Source organism: Lathamus discolor, chromosome 8, assembly GCF_037157495.1.
Source record: "Lathamus discolor isolate bLatDis1 chromosome 8, bLatDis1.hap1, whole genome shotgun sequence".
Lineage (NCBI taxonomy): Eukaryota > Metazoa > Chordata > Aves > Psittaciformes > Psittacidae > Lathamus > Lathamus discolor.
In genome coordinates, this window is record NC_088891.1 from 16,805,906 (window position 1) to 16,822,402 (window position 16,497).

Genomic DNA, 16,497 nt, shown 5'->3' on the forward strand with positions numbered 1-16,497 from the left:
ACACAATTTGCTGAGAAACGTGTATCTAGGGCTGCAGACATGCAGTAACTGAAGAGAAAATTTTCTCTCACCACCAAACATAAAGAATTCCAGTTTGCTGCTAAATTGCCATTACATTTTATGTATTTTACTTCATATATAACCAACCATTTGATGAACACATACTGGGCCCTAATTTCAGGCCGTATCAAAAGAAATCCCACATCTCTGAGCAGCAGGTGAGCTCTGGACTGATGCACCTGCAGTGAAAATCCAGGGTGGGGATCAACACAGGAAAGCAAAGCCACTGGAAGTGTCATGCTACAAACTCGTACCTGCCATTGTGCCACCAGCAGCTGTGAATTTCAGTTGTCATATACCTTGGCAGGATAGCGGCAGGATTTAGTGTCTGTGGATAACCATGATAAAACTACCACCAAAGAAAGTGAAAGAATTTGGGGGGTGTGGGCAGGGATGAGAGTCGTAGTGTCACTGGAGTACACCCAAAGCCTCAACTCAACCAGACCTAAAGCCAATGCAGTCATCCTACTCAACTGCCATGATCGCCAAGGAGAGATGCTCCATGCAACAGGGACACATGCCTTTACTGGATAGCTTGGCATGCTTGACTTGGTCACAGGATGGGATGGAGCTTCGGCCTTACCTTGCATCTAGAGAGCACGCACTGCAGGACAGGTCTGAGGCACAGCCTCCCCCACTGCTGCACTCAATGAGGCTCTGCCAATACCCAGCACAGCAGGTCATCAAAGCGGGCATGTGAACAGCAGTGCTTGCTGCATGGAGTCACATACAGGGATTGGACACAGCAGTGCCTGGCACACAGATGCAATGGGGGAGTAGGCAGGAGACCAAATGACTGTGTCTCATGCATAATACAAGGTTTGACAAAGCTGTTCAGGCTAAATCAAGCATAAAATAATCCAAAAGCAGAGTTGGCTGGGCAGCAGAGCTCCCATCTCTAGAATAATACACATTATCTTCACCAACAGCTTGTTACACTGAGGTTTGATTATTGTCACTTACGGAGACATTCAGCTGTAGCCCTGTTCACACCGTCTCACCAACATTTCCTGGTAATACTCCCTTAGCTTGCAGTCTGCTGCAAAAGGTGGTAAGATCAGGGAAGTCAGATATCAACTGTGTTCTCAATTATTTAATTAGAATGCTCTACAGAATTAAACTGGGGCATTTACGCCAGATTGGAGCAAAGAGATGTTCGTTTTGATAAGACAGCAACAGAAGTAATCTGGAAGTGGAACAGAATTCACACCATGAGCACGTGCGGTGTGGTGTGTGCACAAGTCCATTCACTGTGTAAACAAGTCCACAGATTTCTGTAAATACCATGTAGGTAATCACATCCGGCTGATGCTACTTGAGAGAAAACAAAGAACTGCACAATAAACAGTGGGGGGAAAAAAAAAAAGAAAAATCACTGTATCAGCAGAATCACTGTTACCTGAAACTTGAAAACTCAAACTAGAAAGATTTCTATTTTGTGCTGCCTTTAAATGCAACGCCCCAATTACATTACCCATCACTCTTCACTCTGATGGAACAGTTTCTCCAACTGATGAACCCTTTAGGTGATCAGTTCTACCCAGAACAACTGCCCTCCCAGTAACAGTGCCCTTGCTTGGAGAAAAATACTTTGAACTATGTGAGGGATGTTAACAGCCAACTTTGCAGCCACTCATGTGCTGGTAAGATTTTACTGAAAGGCTGTTCATTACTAAGACATACAGGGCAAACCCCCACAATATTATTTTGAATGTGCGTTATGCCACTAGGGAGCCAGAGCCATGAACAATGTCCCCAAACACAGAACACGGTGAACTGCCTGTGAATCTAAACTAAATTTCAAGAACCCTTGTTTGCGAGAGTTGTATCAAAACCAGTTCTATGATTCTATGATAATAGTTTTCGCAATTATTAGAATATAAAGTACCAAACAATACCAGACAGAAAGCAGATCTCTTATACTGTTTGCTAATAAATATAGCATCAAGAAGGGATGTGCAATATTCATAAGATTCTTTCAAATATAGATTATTTCCTCATGACAATTCTTATTCTCATCCCACTGTATTTTTCATATGGTTCAACTTGAACCTGTGTTCTTGCAGCAACCTTGTCAAGGAACCATCTAATCTGTGGCTAAGTCTAACACACAACAGGCAGGATGGCAGAAGTAATGCTGTTATTTCAAACTGAGGCCAGAAATCACTCCTGCTGCTGCTGTGGAAACCAGTAAGTAGTGCTACGTTACACGGAAAGCTGTAATGAGTTTTCATGCCTTTATTATGCTTTGTGTTCTTGGCCTGCTGGTGAGGCACATAGCAAATACCCGCTGAAGGAGTAATTTTCTCTCCACACTCATTAACTTAGGGAGACAGTCTACAAAACGAAGTTGCAAGCTCTTTTCAAAGTTAACACAATTGTGCTGCATCTCTTAAAGATACACAGCTCTTCCCCAGAGGCTTGGAGATGTGAAAAACAGCTATAGCTTCTACACCCCAGCAGACTTGGCTTGCTCTGACATGACTGGATATACCCAGCTCCAGCACAAAGTCGATGGAGGCACATCAGTGAGGTGTGCTGGACAAGCTCAGACACACTACTGAGAGGCAGGCGCAGCTGCTTGGGCACTGCTCAGCAGCAGTGTAACTGTACAGCTAATGCACTAAAACAAAGAAACTAAACAACTGTATAATACACACTGCAGGACAGCTTGGCTCAGTGCTGGCCTAGGAAGAACAGGCCTTTGGTATCTGCAATGGAGAATGTTTTGGGGTTTTTTGTGTGGAATGCAGGAATCAGCTCACTGCCTGAGTTACACACCACACCTACCACGTTTTAAGGTAGCAAAAGCCATTCCTGCAATAGCTCAGCCCCAGCCCTTATGGTACCAAATTTCAGGGAAAATGTTATTTAAGATAACAATAACGTATAATTCCTATTTGTTACCTATTCCAGTTCAATTAACTTGCCACTTCCTTATCCTAACTTTAGCCCTTCTGTTCCAATTGCTAGGGAGATGTGGAACACAGGTATGTACCTGTACTTTCTGACATCTGTCTTTGGATTTTTTTCCCCCATAAAACCCTTCAGCCTGTAGACGCTCCATGTGGCCAGTTTTACTCCAAGTTCTTAAATCACGGCTGAGTTCTAACAAACGCAAACCAAGATAATAAGATGGAAGTGTTGAGCAACTTTATCTATGCTTAGAGGGGTCATCTCTGACCACAAGCAACCTATCTCAAGAGGCCAAAGACAGCAGAGTGGATGAACAGGGAGACACAGAAAGCAGCCAGAGCAGGCTGGTAATTACTCATCTCCTCCATGCACTAATTTGTTAATAAATCTTATTTGAAGATACAAGATGATTCTGGTATCTAGCTCTGACAAGGCTCAGGAATGATTTTTGTACTGTAACAATTGCCTACCCTGTCTAACATAAACACTGTCGGCTAGATATGGTTTTAAAGGAAGTCAGAATGCTTCCAGATAATACGCATGTGGGATGTTTCTCTTAAACCGCTCTTAACTATGACCCTTTAATACAGGCTGTTCTGACACAAAATAGAAAGATGCTATTATCATGACAGCCCATGTGAGTCAACACCCTCAACAGCAGATCTTCCTGTGTGAAATTCCTCAGTGCTACGAAATTGTAACCAACATAACAAAACACTTCTCTCATTACAAAACCAGAAAACAGTGTCATTTTGTGTTAATTATACATGCAAACAAAGACTAACCTGCACTAAATGATGCACATGCAAAAAGCATTGACTCGGAGCAGAATATTGCCTCTATCTGTGAGAGATCTGGGCCATTCGAGTCCACATTATTACGAATAATGACTATTAGCATAGAAATGGTCAAGAATGTGCTGTTTGGAAAAGAGGTTACAAATCTGATGTAAGAGCTTACAAGTTTACAGCTCAGCCATAACATCTATAAAACTTGGGATTGATTTTTCCTACAAGATGTTTGTAAGGCTTTACTCCATACTGTCACATTTTTCTGTACAAAATAGGGCAAACCATGAATGAAAAGCATTTTTAGGGGATGACTGCATGTTGTGTGAGATCTTATCTGTGACAGTTGGTTTGAATTAGAACAACTTGAAGTGCAGAGTGCACCGAGCTGGTAGGCTTGGAGAATCTATTATACTGCCGTTTTCAAAACCTGGTGAAAGCAAGCCACTATTTAAGGCACACTCCCAGGCATGTTAATTAAACACACTTTGAAATTACTACAAAGTAAAATGTCTATATTCACAATATAATAAAATATAAGCATATATCTGAAGACTCCGAAGTCTGGAGATGCTGAACAAATATATATGTTGAGAAAAGACAGCATGAGTATTTAGTCTTTCTTCTGCCTTCTGCCACTATGAATACTTTTTGCAGCTGTATCTGTAATATATGAGTCTGCCAATGTGTTCCTTAAGAAATTAACACTAGTTTACAGTACACACAGCTTTCCTCAAAGGAAGATTCTCCAGGTAGAATTCTGTTAAACAGTTTGAGCTGTTGAAAATGTGCAACTTGCCACGGATAATCTGACACTCTGGAATGCAATTCTTTTGCGGGCACTGGCTAACACGTAACCGTTAACAGAATATACCACAACCAGCCACATTTTTATACCCTGCTGCTTTCTGTCATTTTTAAAAAGAAACAATTTCCAACTAATTTAATTCTCAGGCTGCAGGGTTTGCACAAAATTATTCCTTATAATCTCTTAGAAATCAGTATGAAAGCATTGGAACTCAAGGGTTAAATTATTTCCTGGAGACACCAAATATGTATGTTTAAAATATTGTATTATATATCTCAAAGTTGCCAACATTCATTCAGAACTTCATGAAAACTTGAGTCCTTCGGGACTGAAATAATTCCAAAGGGTGAGAGCAACCAGAGATTTCAAATGAGTTTGTAGATATGCACAGTTTTCAGACAATTTGGCTAATCTTCTTTTCAGTCCTTAGGCATCTAAAGCAGAATGAACAGGCACCACAGAATCAGGCAAAAGTCTCTCCAGCGATGTTCCTGGACTGTTTTTTATGGTGTGCAACACATTGTTCTAGCTTCAACAGATCATAATACGATCAGGAAACAACACAGCAAACACTCTGCTTGTTCTAAGATACACTATCATTTAGAGGTGTCAAATATGACGTATAACTCATTAACATAAAATGTTAGCCACAGTCTGCCATTTGAATTAAAATGACAGTGGGGAGAAATTATGATAAAGGTTTGCTGGATTCAAACCACTATCAAATGTGGGGAAGACAAATTTTAAAGCCTGTATGAGGGGAGTTAGAAAAGACTTGAGCAGGCCAGAAGCTGTGATCACAGCTGTCTCTTGCTTGACAGGGGAATATAGGGATATGCCCTCTTGGAGCTACTGTTACTGAGATGTCCGTCCTCAAGACCCCAGCTGCACCACAGCAGGAGGCAAAGAAATGAGAGAAGTGAATGGAACATCATTCTTTAGAGTTGTGACTTGAAAAGCTGGTGGATAGCAAGGGGCCAAACTGATCTTTCTTGGCTCTCAGTCATTTGAAGAACAGGTATGTGAATACTCTGGGATCTTGGATCTTGGTGAGGGAGTTCTCACAGAGATTTCTCATCTTGGAGGCCCGCCTGCGTTACAGCAGAATTGCAGTACTCCAAATGACAACAGCAGCATTGCAGATATAAATGCGATGAGGCAATTGTTACGACTTTCAGTGGGAAAACCCTGTTACTGGCAAGCCTCACTGGGGTAAGGAAAGATTACCACCATAAATTACGCCCTTTTCTGCTCCAAGACATCCTTAATTCCTGACCTACCATCTGACTTTGAAAAACTTGACTGGGAACACATACACACAGAAAGAGCTTGCTTAGCAGAAGGCTTGTTGACAAAAGCAAACTCCAGAAAATATTACTGGCTAATTTTGAAAACTGAAAACAACGTCAAAATAAAGCCAAGTCCCAACTTACAGAACAAAAAATAACCCCAGAACTCCATTCCTATTTGCTAGAGGTAGGTCTAAATTAGCATTCAAAACACTGAAATACATATCACCTTATCTCTCTGCCGGCAATTCTTCATTTTATTAGATGTCTTATCCAAGCAATATCCTAATTTTGAAAAGCTTTGAGACACCTTTTTTGGCCTTGAAAACTCAATTTGTCTTTTTACAATTAGCATCTCAGATTTCACCTCTTTCAAAATAAATGAGAAGCCTAGGAAGTAGTCTCATCACAACATTGTCATTTCAACTGCATTACCTTTCTCCAGTCAACTGCAGGTCATTATACAGCTCTCCAGTACAAATTTCAATTATGCATATCGATGCAAAAGAAGGCAGCAAAGCAGAAGATGATCAGGAGTGAAATGAAAAATAATTAAAATAATGTCCTACCTGCTTGTCACTGGAAGGGTTTCAGAGTTTGGGAGGATGAATTACATCTAGAATAAATAAACTGCATTTAACTCTGAGCTTCTGTCCCATCTTTCTGTTTATTGTTCAGACTTCTCAATCATCTTACTGTGAGGACTTCCAGCCTCTCTGAAGTTCATGAGAATTCCCAAGGAGATGGGTTTTCACCACTTTAAGAAGAGAATCTCATATGATAAGCATGTGAGCAGCTTCTTTGTTCAAACCAATCTCATGACTCCCTTTGAAGGTAATCCTTTAGAAGTCTCATGACCCATCTCCCTGCCCAGAGGGTATTTTCATCTCATGGTGGAACAAGGCACAACAAATCTACTTTGATAGTGCCCAAATCTCCAATTTGTTAAACCTCCTTTCCTCTTTTCAAACAGTGGATGTACTTGCTGTAAAAGTGCCGGCACTGCAGAAAGGCTGGAGCAGGAGCTCAAACTTTTAATTTGAAGTATTCCCTCCCTTCTGCTAAAATATCAACGTTATTTGCATAATTGAGACAATTGGACATAATAGTCCTTTCAGGGGTCCTCATTAGATGTACAGCTCTACATTCTTTGAAAAGAAGGAAAAAGCAGGTCATACAGCATTAATTATATCTAATCCTTTTCAGAACAATTTGAAGTTGGGCAAAATGCTGTACTAAACCAGCTGAAGTCATAAATAAGCCATTCATTTTGAACTTTGCATATCACATGCATTTTCATACCCTGTTGCTTTTGTCAATTTAATTAAATCCTTTGCTGCAAAGAGTTTCTTTGGCATCTTCTCATAGTTTAAAAGGTACCAATAGCAAAGGTTACATTGTGTTGCAGGTAGTTCTTTTTTCTGCTTTAACTTTCAAACATCTACCTGTTCTTGCTGTGCCGGCTGCCAACACAGCACAATAGATAAGGATGACATCTAGAGTCACATCTAACGATTGTACTGTCTTGAGCTAAAGGCAGTCTGACTCCCTTCTTCTACTGCCCTGCACTGTGCAGGCAAGTAGCCTGCTAGATTCTGATCTTGTTTCACTGTTCCTGTACCTGATCTCCATTGTAGTAAACACACACCCATCTGTGATTGGCAAAGAAATATTTTACACTCACATTTCAACTTCTGTCTTGCCCTGAACGCCAAAGCATGTAGCTGAATGCTTTTGTTTAGGACCAGACCCTGCTCTTCCTAATGACACAAACTTCCTGCTGACTTCATGAGAAACAGCAACGGGGCATGGAAGACTTGGACAAGCCTCTGGAAAACTACAATGCCAAAAAAATTAGGACTCCATTTCTGTTTGAGGAAATGGCAGATTCTGAAGAGAGCAAGACACTAGTAAGAGACCACAAAAATCAAAGAAAGTAAACAATTAAGTCTATTGTGGGGCACACTGCTCCATTAATAATGGAAATACAGAGCACTCCTTCATTTAGGGAATTTTTTACTTGAAGCCTTCATCCAGAGTTCACTAAATTTCATGAGATACTTCCCATCAATGTATTAAACAAGCACTGAAACACAGACATACTCCACAGATGCATAAATTTTCCATGCTTTCAAAATCATGTTGCTAGTTCTGACCTGTGAAATTACATGAAGCTTAAGTTCCAGTTGTTGCAGAAGCTGTCTGATATCCTGTTCAAGCAAAGGGATTGTCTCAAAGCCTCTACACCCACCATTCTTGAAAGCCAAGAATAGAAATGAAGGACATATGATAAAGTCAACAGATGTTCCTTTTTCCAAAGAAAACAGATTTCAGACAGAAGAGGCATCCATAAAGATCATTATACCTGGAAGGTGATGTACTCTGAGCTAGGAAAAGGTTAACCCGTTGAACAACCTAAGCAATATTATCAAAGATATATACGGCATTAAATCTATAAAAATCGTAGTGATTTGGGCATTCAACTCCCTTGTGAAAATGGCATTCAGACATGCAGTGTGGTCTTTGGGTAGGCTTTCTATAGCAACAAAGTTAAAAAGGAATTAATTCCTCTTTGCTTGTAAATGAGTTCTCCTTGGCCAGTGAACAAGAATGTGGGTTGTAGCTACAGTAGAGGACAGAAAGGTCCACTTGAAAAAGTACAGTATTCTTTAAAATAAAAGGCAGTTTTGCTGACTCTTCCCTTGACAGAACTCTGACAGCCTGCAAGCCTGCAAGCATATCCCAGCCCTTCTGCATCACCATGGCTGCTCTGGCATCTCAGTTTAAGTAGTGAGGCTGATGCAAGATAACCGTGCCATGTGCATCTGCCCAAAAGGAAATAACTGTAGCTGTTAAAAGTGTTCAGTCTGAGGTGCCCGAGAGCAAGGCTCCCCTCTACAAGCAATAAGATTTTCCTCACTTGCTATTGCAAATAAAAAACAAGTTTTGAAAATTTTAAAAGCCACAGATTACAGACTGGGTGTTTTAAGCTTGTCAGGATGCCTGCACGCCGATGAGAATGTCCTGCATATTAGGTCAGATAGCACTTAATTCCATATATATAAAAATACACTGATAATCATAATAATTATATAATACAGTAGGAATTAATTAGCATGCTCCCAGGGTGGGAACAGCTATGTAAAAGCAAAGGGACTTGCACACAGTGTATGTAAAATAAGCCTTGACCAAGTTGGCTAAAACTCTAATAAATGTGCACTCCTGCAGTCCAGAGCAAACAGCCTACTGTCTGCTGTGCTCACTGTCTGAAATGCCTACGGCCAAATCCTGCATGGGAAGAAGAAGAAATCACTGGCATTTAATTCCAAATACATAATTCTGCCAAGTTCAGCCAAAGTGCTCATTCAGAGTTCAAAGGAATAACACAAGTGAAAAAAAATTACATTCTCAGAGAAAATGCCACCACACAAAAGATAGTTTTCACGGATGCCTGCACTCGTACTATGGAAAGCTCACTGCACTTGGGAATCTGGTTTGTGACATGGCTTGACACAAATGCACTGTGAAGGCAAGGGATAAAGATACACATCTCTGCTGCCCTCACTGTGACTGTCTCAGTCCCTTGGATTCTGATGGTGCTCAGTACTCACATGCTTGCAGGGAGTAAGCAGGAATGAAGAACTCATGAATTTCATTTCAAGAACTTTAACATGGTCTTCACACACAAAACAGAAGCATCAGTCCATGTCCAAAAAAACCTTATTAACATCCTTCACTGTCAACATGTGCCCTTATTACTCCCACACCAAACTGAAATGCATTTCTTTCACTGATAGCAACAGCATATCTTCAGAAGGTAACAAATACTTATGGTTTTATTACAACTGCTACAAATCTCATACTTGGGTAATCAGTTATACTTATGTATGAATAATTGAGAGCACAGTATACATAAATGATTTTCAAAGTGATAAATTTTGGGTGGCATGTTTGACAGCTCACTGAATGCAGCTAATAGCATTTCCTTAACAAAATGTCTCTCCCAAAATGTGTCCACATCAATGAAATTAGAACAAAGTCAAAAACCATAACATTTCTTTTCAGATGCTGACTGGTCTTTAAATTACTCCCCTAATAAAAGCAAGTAATTCACACAGAATCATAGAAAGGTTTGGGTTGGAAAGGACCTTAAGGCCATCTAGTTCCAACACCCCTACCACAGGCAAGGATGCCTCACCCCACACCATGCCTCCCAGGGCTCTGTCCAACCTGGCCTTGAATATAGTATGAAGGAAATATTTTTCCTCTTGTTTTCTTCTGCACTGTTCATGTAGCATTCTGTAAGATCTAAACCAGCCATGCCATGTGGAGACTAGCACATTCATAAATCGAAAGTAAAGTTTGTGGACAACAAATGTGTGAGCTGACCTTCAGAATGCCAAAATGCAGTAAGAAGATGCAATGATTTAGATTTTGTCCGCAAAATTAAAAATAAAATAGTGCCCGAGTAGGAACTGAGCCAGGCTACATGAAAGCTGCCTGAGAAGTGTATTGTGATCTTCCTCACAGTTGTTATCAGACCAAATCCAAATCTGAAGTGCCCCAGTAAACTATAAATGTGAAGTCAGAGAGGAGTGAACAATTGTTACACTGTCACATAATTAAGAAAATGTTGAAGAAGGGGGTGGTGGTGGTGGTAGCAAAAAAGCCAGTACCAAAATCCCCTTAGGACCTGAGTTTTGCCATTTGAGAAGAACCGAATGCTACTTACAAGCCAAGCCTGTTAACATCACTGAGACAAACCGAAGCTCAAAGAATCCCATATTTTTTCGTAGCTGAATGAAATCTTGAGCCAAGGACAAGGACCTCACAGAACGCAACAGTACTGAACTACTGAAACTTACGAAGAGCACTAATACAGATGTCACAGCTATGGATGTCAGTATAAATGAGAAATAACGCAACAGCAATCTGCCTGTAAGGAAAAACGAGCTAGCTGAGACTCAGTCAGGAATGGACAAAGGTGAAAGGCTGGACTGCTCATGATGAGCCTGTTCACATGAAAAAGGAAGAGGGTTTTTTATTCATAACCATCCTAATAATACTGCTTTGTAGTGGCAAAATTTGCAGCCATTCACCACAATGCTTTGATTGGCCACAAGGAACTCATGAAGCAGCAGCATTTAGGAAAAGACAAAAGCTGTCCTTGAAGCACAGGCCTCAGTTATTAAAAGGAGCAATCATTTTAAAAGTGCAAGTCCCAGCAGGGTCTGGTACAACACGTACCACCTGATACCACTACCAAATCTGCAATCAAGTGGACTATTTGAAAAACTCAAAGACAAAACATATGGAGAGTATATTAGTGTCTTGGGCTATGATCCCTGGGCAAGACTGAATGGGTGAACTAGATTCAAAGTGTCTCTGGCTCTTGTTATCCTGATTTTTGCTTTGAGGCATCAGTTAGCATTTAGTCCTGATATATGCTACCTGAGCACAAATGAAAGGATTACATGAAATTATTTGATAAGATCAAAAAAATGCACTGAAGTCAGTGACAAAACACCAAAGGCAGAACATTCTCACCAAAAGCAGCTGTAACTTTTCCTCAGGAGTAATAACACTTCTGTGCCCAGGGTCTCACTGCAATACAAAACATGCTGGTGGGGAGGGCTGTGGTACAAAGGAGGTAGGGCTATCACCTACCTTACCGCAATGTGCGGGCTTAACCAAAGCACAGACTGTAGCCTCTACAGTTCCAGTAAAACCTGAGTTCATAAAAGCCAAGAAGTAGCCTGTCCTGGCTGATTAAAAAATTATCATAAATCCTCTTAATACCAGTGAAGAATTGGGTATTCTGGGTGTTGAACAGCTAATACAAATAACAACCACCTCAAAGTACAATCGATTAACAGTATATCCCCTGAACACAAATGGTGAGAAATGGCTTAGTTCACAAACTGATTCCTATAATGCAAGCTACACTTATTGAAATGTGATAATCTCTGCACAAAACGTGTTTGAATGTACAATGGAATTATCTGCCTGGTTTGAAGTACAGGCTATTATCCCCAGCAAGTTTATTATGACCTCGATTTAAGTGGGATCTGATGAAACCATGCAGTGCAGCAGCAAGAAGAATGATGTTCCCCTCTCCCCCTCCTTTGTATAAGTTCCCTGTCTGCAATTCACTGAAAACATCAAGTTCCTGTAAAAAGGAATTAGCGCTTCTTATGGAGGGAATGAGTGCTTTCAGGTGGACAGGACTGTCAAATAAATTGGTAGTTTCTTTCAACTTCCATATATTATCACTGCATTTTTTCTCTGGATGACATACATGTATAACTAAGTGAAGTAAATGCCTTCTTTACTGCCCAGGTTCGCCTCTGGACTATCTGTGGCATTCCTCTGGAGTTTTATCAAGTGGTTAAAATTCAAAAGAGTATTTTTAAAGCAAAACAGAGGAAAACTGACCCAGCTTTTTTCAATCCGGTGCTAATGCAAGAAAGACTGTTCCATCCTGTGAGAAGTGTGAGGGAAATGAGTTATTTTTGGCAAGATTTCGCCCACTGATAAGCATTTTTGTAATTCTGTCAAGTGCCGTAAGTACTACTCCTCCCTCCTGGAAAGCTTTTAAACTTCACATAGCAACAGTGGCAATTGCACAGTTTCACGGTTCTCCCTCCCTCCCCCCTTTTCTTTGTGTCTGAAGAGGCTTTGTACAGAAAAAACGGCAATGAAACTGTGTGTTCTGCTTAAGCACAACTGACAAAGATGAGCTGTAACAAAGACGACAGAAAGTGCTGGTCACTCAGGGCAGCAACAGGCCAACACCACCCCACCACAGGTGGCTGAACGTTCAAATCCCTCTCATACCTGCACAGCTCACATCCAGGTTTTAATACAAAGGCGTCTGCTTAACTTTGGATTCTGTAAATGCTGACGCACATGCTTGATTTGATAGCCATGAAGAGCCCCCCTGATTTCTGCAAAACCATGCCATGCAGAGAAAGCTGTTCAAATGAAGCAGATGGGAAAATTCAGGAGCTTAAAGCTAAGGCTGTGTCTAAGTATGCTCAGATCAACAGTCTTAAAATGGCATCGAAACAGTGTCTTCTACAACAAAGGGAATACTCTGTGCTTCACTAGCAGTGTTCATCTGAATAGTTTAATGCATAAACGTGGATTGTCCAGTATAGGCTTACACAGTAAAGAGCTATTTACCTGCTCAAAAAAGTTTATGCAGTTGGTATTACTCCTAAGACATACAGCCTGTAGGTGTTCTAAAGTCATGGAACACTGGAAGAGAAATCTGCTGTCATAAATGCAGATCCTGCTGATCAATACATGGGTTAAGATAAATTAAAACCACAGGAAGCTGCTGAAACAGGATGTGGCACTGCAGCTTTCAGCTTTGTCAAGCACATTATGTTCCCCAGTAACCAAACCAGAAATGCCAGCAAGCAGCAAATACTCCTAAACAGTATCTGAAGTGAATAATTCTTCTAAGAATGCCTGGAGTGCGGGGGCATCTCTAAATGTTAGTTTCAGTAATCTTCAGCTGTACAACTGCTGACTGGTCTAGTGTACTAGTATAGCACTGATTCTGGGAATTTACTAAAACTGGAGTTGATATTGAACAAATGTATAGTTTGCAACAAATTCAATTGTTCTCAATGGAAGACTAATTCATTAGTTTAGATGTTTCTCTTAGCAAAAGAAAAAATGAGCTAGTTCAAAAACCAGATATTTTTTTCATACTCCTAGGCAGTGCTATTGACATACCCATCACGAGACTGCTTTGCTGACTTGTCTGGCATGTGAGGAAGGTTCGTTAAACATAGAACTAGTTTTAGAGTAAAGCAGAAGCTCTATAATAGGCGTTACATAGGAAGACATGAACATATCTCAGTGCCTATTTTCATTACAACTCTCATAATTTCAGGAGATTATTCATTTTGAAGATATTATAAAGGATCCAGATTCCCTACAAAAGGTCTGGTATTCTCTTGGATCTAATGTGCGGATGCGAACACTGAAGACGTGGGAGCACAAAATACACACTCAAAACCATTGATCTGAGCTTCCAATCGCACCCTGCCTGAGAGCCTGAGAGCTTGCCAAGGCAGAGACAGAGTTTTTTTCTCTTTGTAAAGCACAAAGCATAAATATGGGCTTCATATTTAGGAATTAAAGTATATACACAATTTATTATACAGACCTTTTGAAAACATTATGAAACCCTCTGGTAACCTAGCTGCAGCAACATCTTCACTGCTTTCATGTGGCAGACTGAAGTCTGGGGCATTATCTTCTTTCTAAGACCTGTTCTGTTATAATCCTGCTGGAATGTACAGTGTGTGTCAACGTTCTTAGTGGGCCTTTTCAGGGTGAATGTTTCTCATAGTTCATCAAATCCATACTACAGCGAGTTACACTCATAGAACTGCAGTGCTCTGGTTTATCAAGTTATTTGGAGCATGTTTCTTTCAGATAACTAAATTCTTTCGCTGAAACTATGAGATCTTCTCTTAGATGGCTTTTCTGATTGCTACCCCTTTCATTTTGGAGCTTGTGGGTGCCCTTTGGACCTCATACTTGCCAGTTTTCATTAACATAGGTATAGGAACTCTGTTCATACAGTGAACGTTTGTAGCATTCCTGTTAGTTGTTTTTTTCTTTTCTGAGGTAAAAGGCCAGGAGGTGGGAGTGGGGGGTGAAAAGAAAGAGGAAAACAAGCCTAATGTAGAGCTAAACTTCCTGCTACCTGAGCCTGCTTAAGATGTTCTTCTCTAGTATGATACTGACTCTCTTTTACTGAAAGTCAAGTAATTTGCACACTGACTTCTTCCTATATCTGACAAATGCAGGTAACTTGAACAAGCCCTCTCTTAGTCTACAGCTATGAAAAACAAGACTATTTCAAAGTGTACTTCTATACATCCCACTGCATTTATCTCAATGCCCTCTGAATCACTTGCCATTTATTACCTCGTTCACACTTCCGAGAGAGAGGCATCTATACAAATTATACAGGTATACTTAAATTATGCCAAAAAAAAAAAAAAATTAAAAAAGCCCTGTGAGAGAGCAGGAGAAAGCATCTGTGTGCTTCTTTTATTGGCTTTGCAGACTTGAAGTTCCCATGACAGGTAAGGAAAGATGATCTGCACCTTTTAGTTGCAAAGCTCAAGCTAAGCTGGATGCTCTCAGGATATGTTCTCAGCCCTGCTGGACTTTGCTGAGTGTGCAGTTCCACGGAACTCTGATTCCTACAGAAGCACAGCTCACCAGCATAAACCATCAGCATATGATTACACTTCTCCACCAGCATTCATTCAAAAAGGGTACAGGGGAAAGAAAACACCATTTTGAAATGAGCGTCACATAGGAAATAGACACATTATTTAAAATGCCACCAGTAACCTTTATTTTACTTTATGATAATGCTATTTCAGGCCTATCAGTGAATAAACTGTGCACAACAGTGTGGGTTTGTTTTGTGAGGGAAAAGACTAATGAAACATTCAGGACTTAGCTTTTTCTTTTGAACAAGAAAGCAATATGCCTGACTTACAATTACAGGCTGCAGCTTAAATGAATCCTTCAAAGAGGAAAGGATTATGATCAATGCTTTCGAGCATCAAAAGGAGAAAGAAGCAGAATACAAAGCTACAAGCAGGAGAAGATGAAAGCGCATTGTAATTCACCGTGCTGTGCTGCACAGCTAACTCGAGAGACCAAATGCTTCCTTCACCTTTCCAACACAGAAAGGTGGGATTTGTAACATCTCTCCCCAGTCTTTTCTTCTGAATAGCTTTAAATGTATAAGCTATTAGGTGCTTTTCCACCAAAGAGCTGTTTTGTATCAGTAACAGCAACAGTGTAAAAATGTCACTGGAGAACTTCTTGAAAGTAAACACATACTCTTTTCACTTTAAATGAATCCAGACAGGAGGCCAAGCAACTCACTTAGCATCATACTGAAATTTTTCATGGAGCTTACATACACAAGATTACCTTGTAAAGCAGCTACTTGCTAGCAATTACTAGCATTTTTCCATCATCCATCCCATCTATTTATTTAAGTGCAAAAATGGTCACTATTATTAATCATGTTTGTCCTTCACAGAACAGAGAATTCTGATGACACTTGCCACAACAGGTATTTGCTGATGTGCACATTGCTGCAGCTGTGGGCTGCTTTTACACACATGGAGCAGTCACCATCTCAGTAACTGAAAGATATCCCATCGCCAATTGCATGGGCTCTGTATTAAAACTGGCATTAGGTCTCCTTTAGGAGCCAAGGACAGCACACACCAGTAAAAAATACCCAGATGTGTTCTTCCTGTTCCTGGCTGAGGCACACTGCTGGAATCAACAGGGAAGGATCTGCCCAGGCATTGCCTCTACCTCTGACAGGTACAGGTTATGACCAGTATCTGCTTTGGTGGCTGCGGCATGGTGGTTCACTGTTGGAGGGAAGTTGGTTCTGCCATTTTCTTACAGTGGTATTCACTGCCAGCAGAGACTGTCACATTTCCAACTTCCCTACAACTTCTGTGCACCTTCCAGTCTGAATTACAGAGTATTTCTGCAGCTTCATGCATTTAGTGTAGCTTTAGTACAACTTTGGCAAACAAAACCCTAAACATAGGCAAAAGACTGAATC

The 16,497-nt window shown here is 40.6% G+C and overlaps 1 protein-coding gene and 1 long non-coding RNA gene across 7 annotated transcripts in view; one reads left to right on the forward strand and one right to left on the reverse strand.

Annotated features, from left to right (window-relative positions):
* Positions 1-16,497, reverse strand: part of TRPM1 (transient receptor potential cation channel subfamily M member 1) — a 125,223-nt gene that overhangs the window by 50,848 nt on the left and 57,878 nt on the right. The window lies entirely within an intron of this gene.
* Positions 5,123-12,234, forward strand: LOC136019089 (uncharacterized). The gene is made up of 3 exons (XR_010614739.1): positions 5,123-5,590; positions 6,540-6,695; positions 12,201-12,234. It is a non-coding gene; the product is annotated as an uncharacterized LOC136019089 (long non-coding RNA).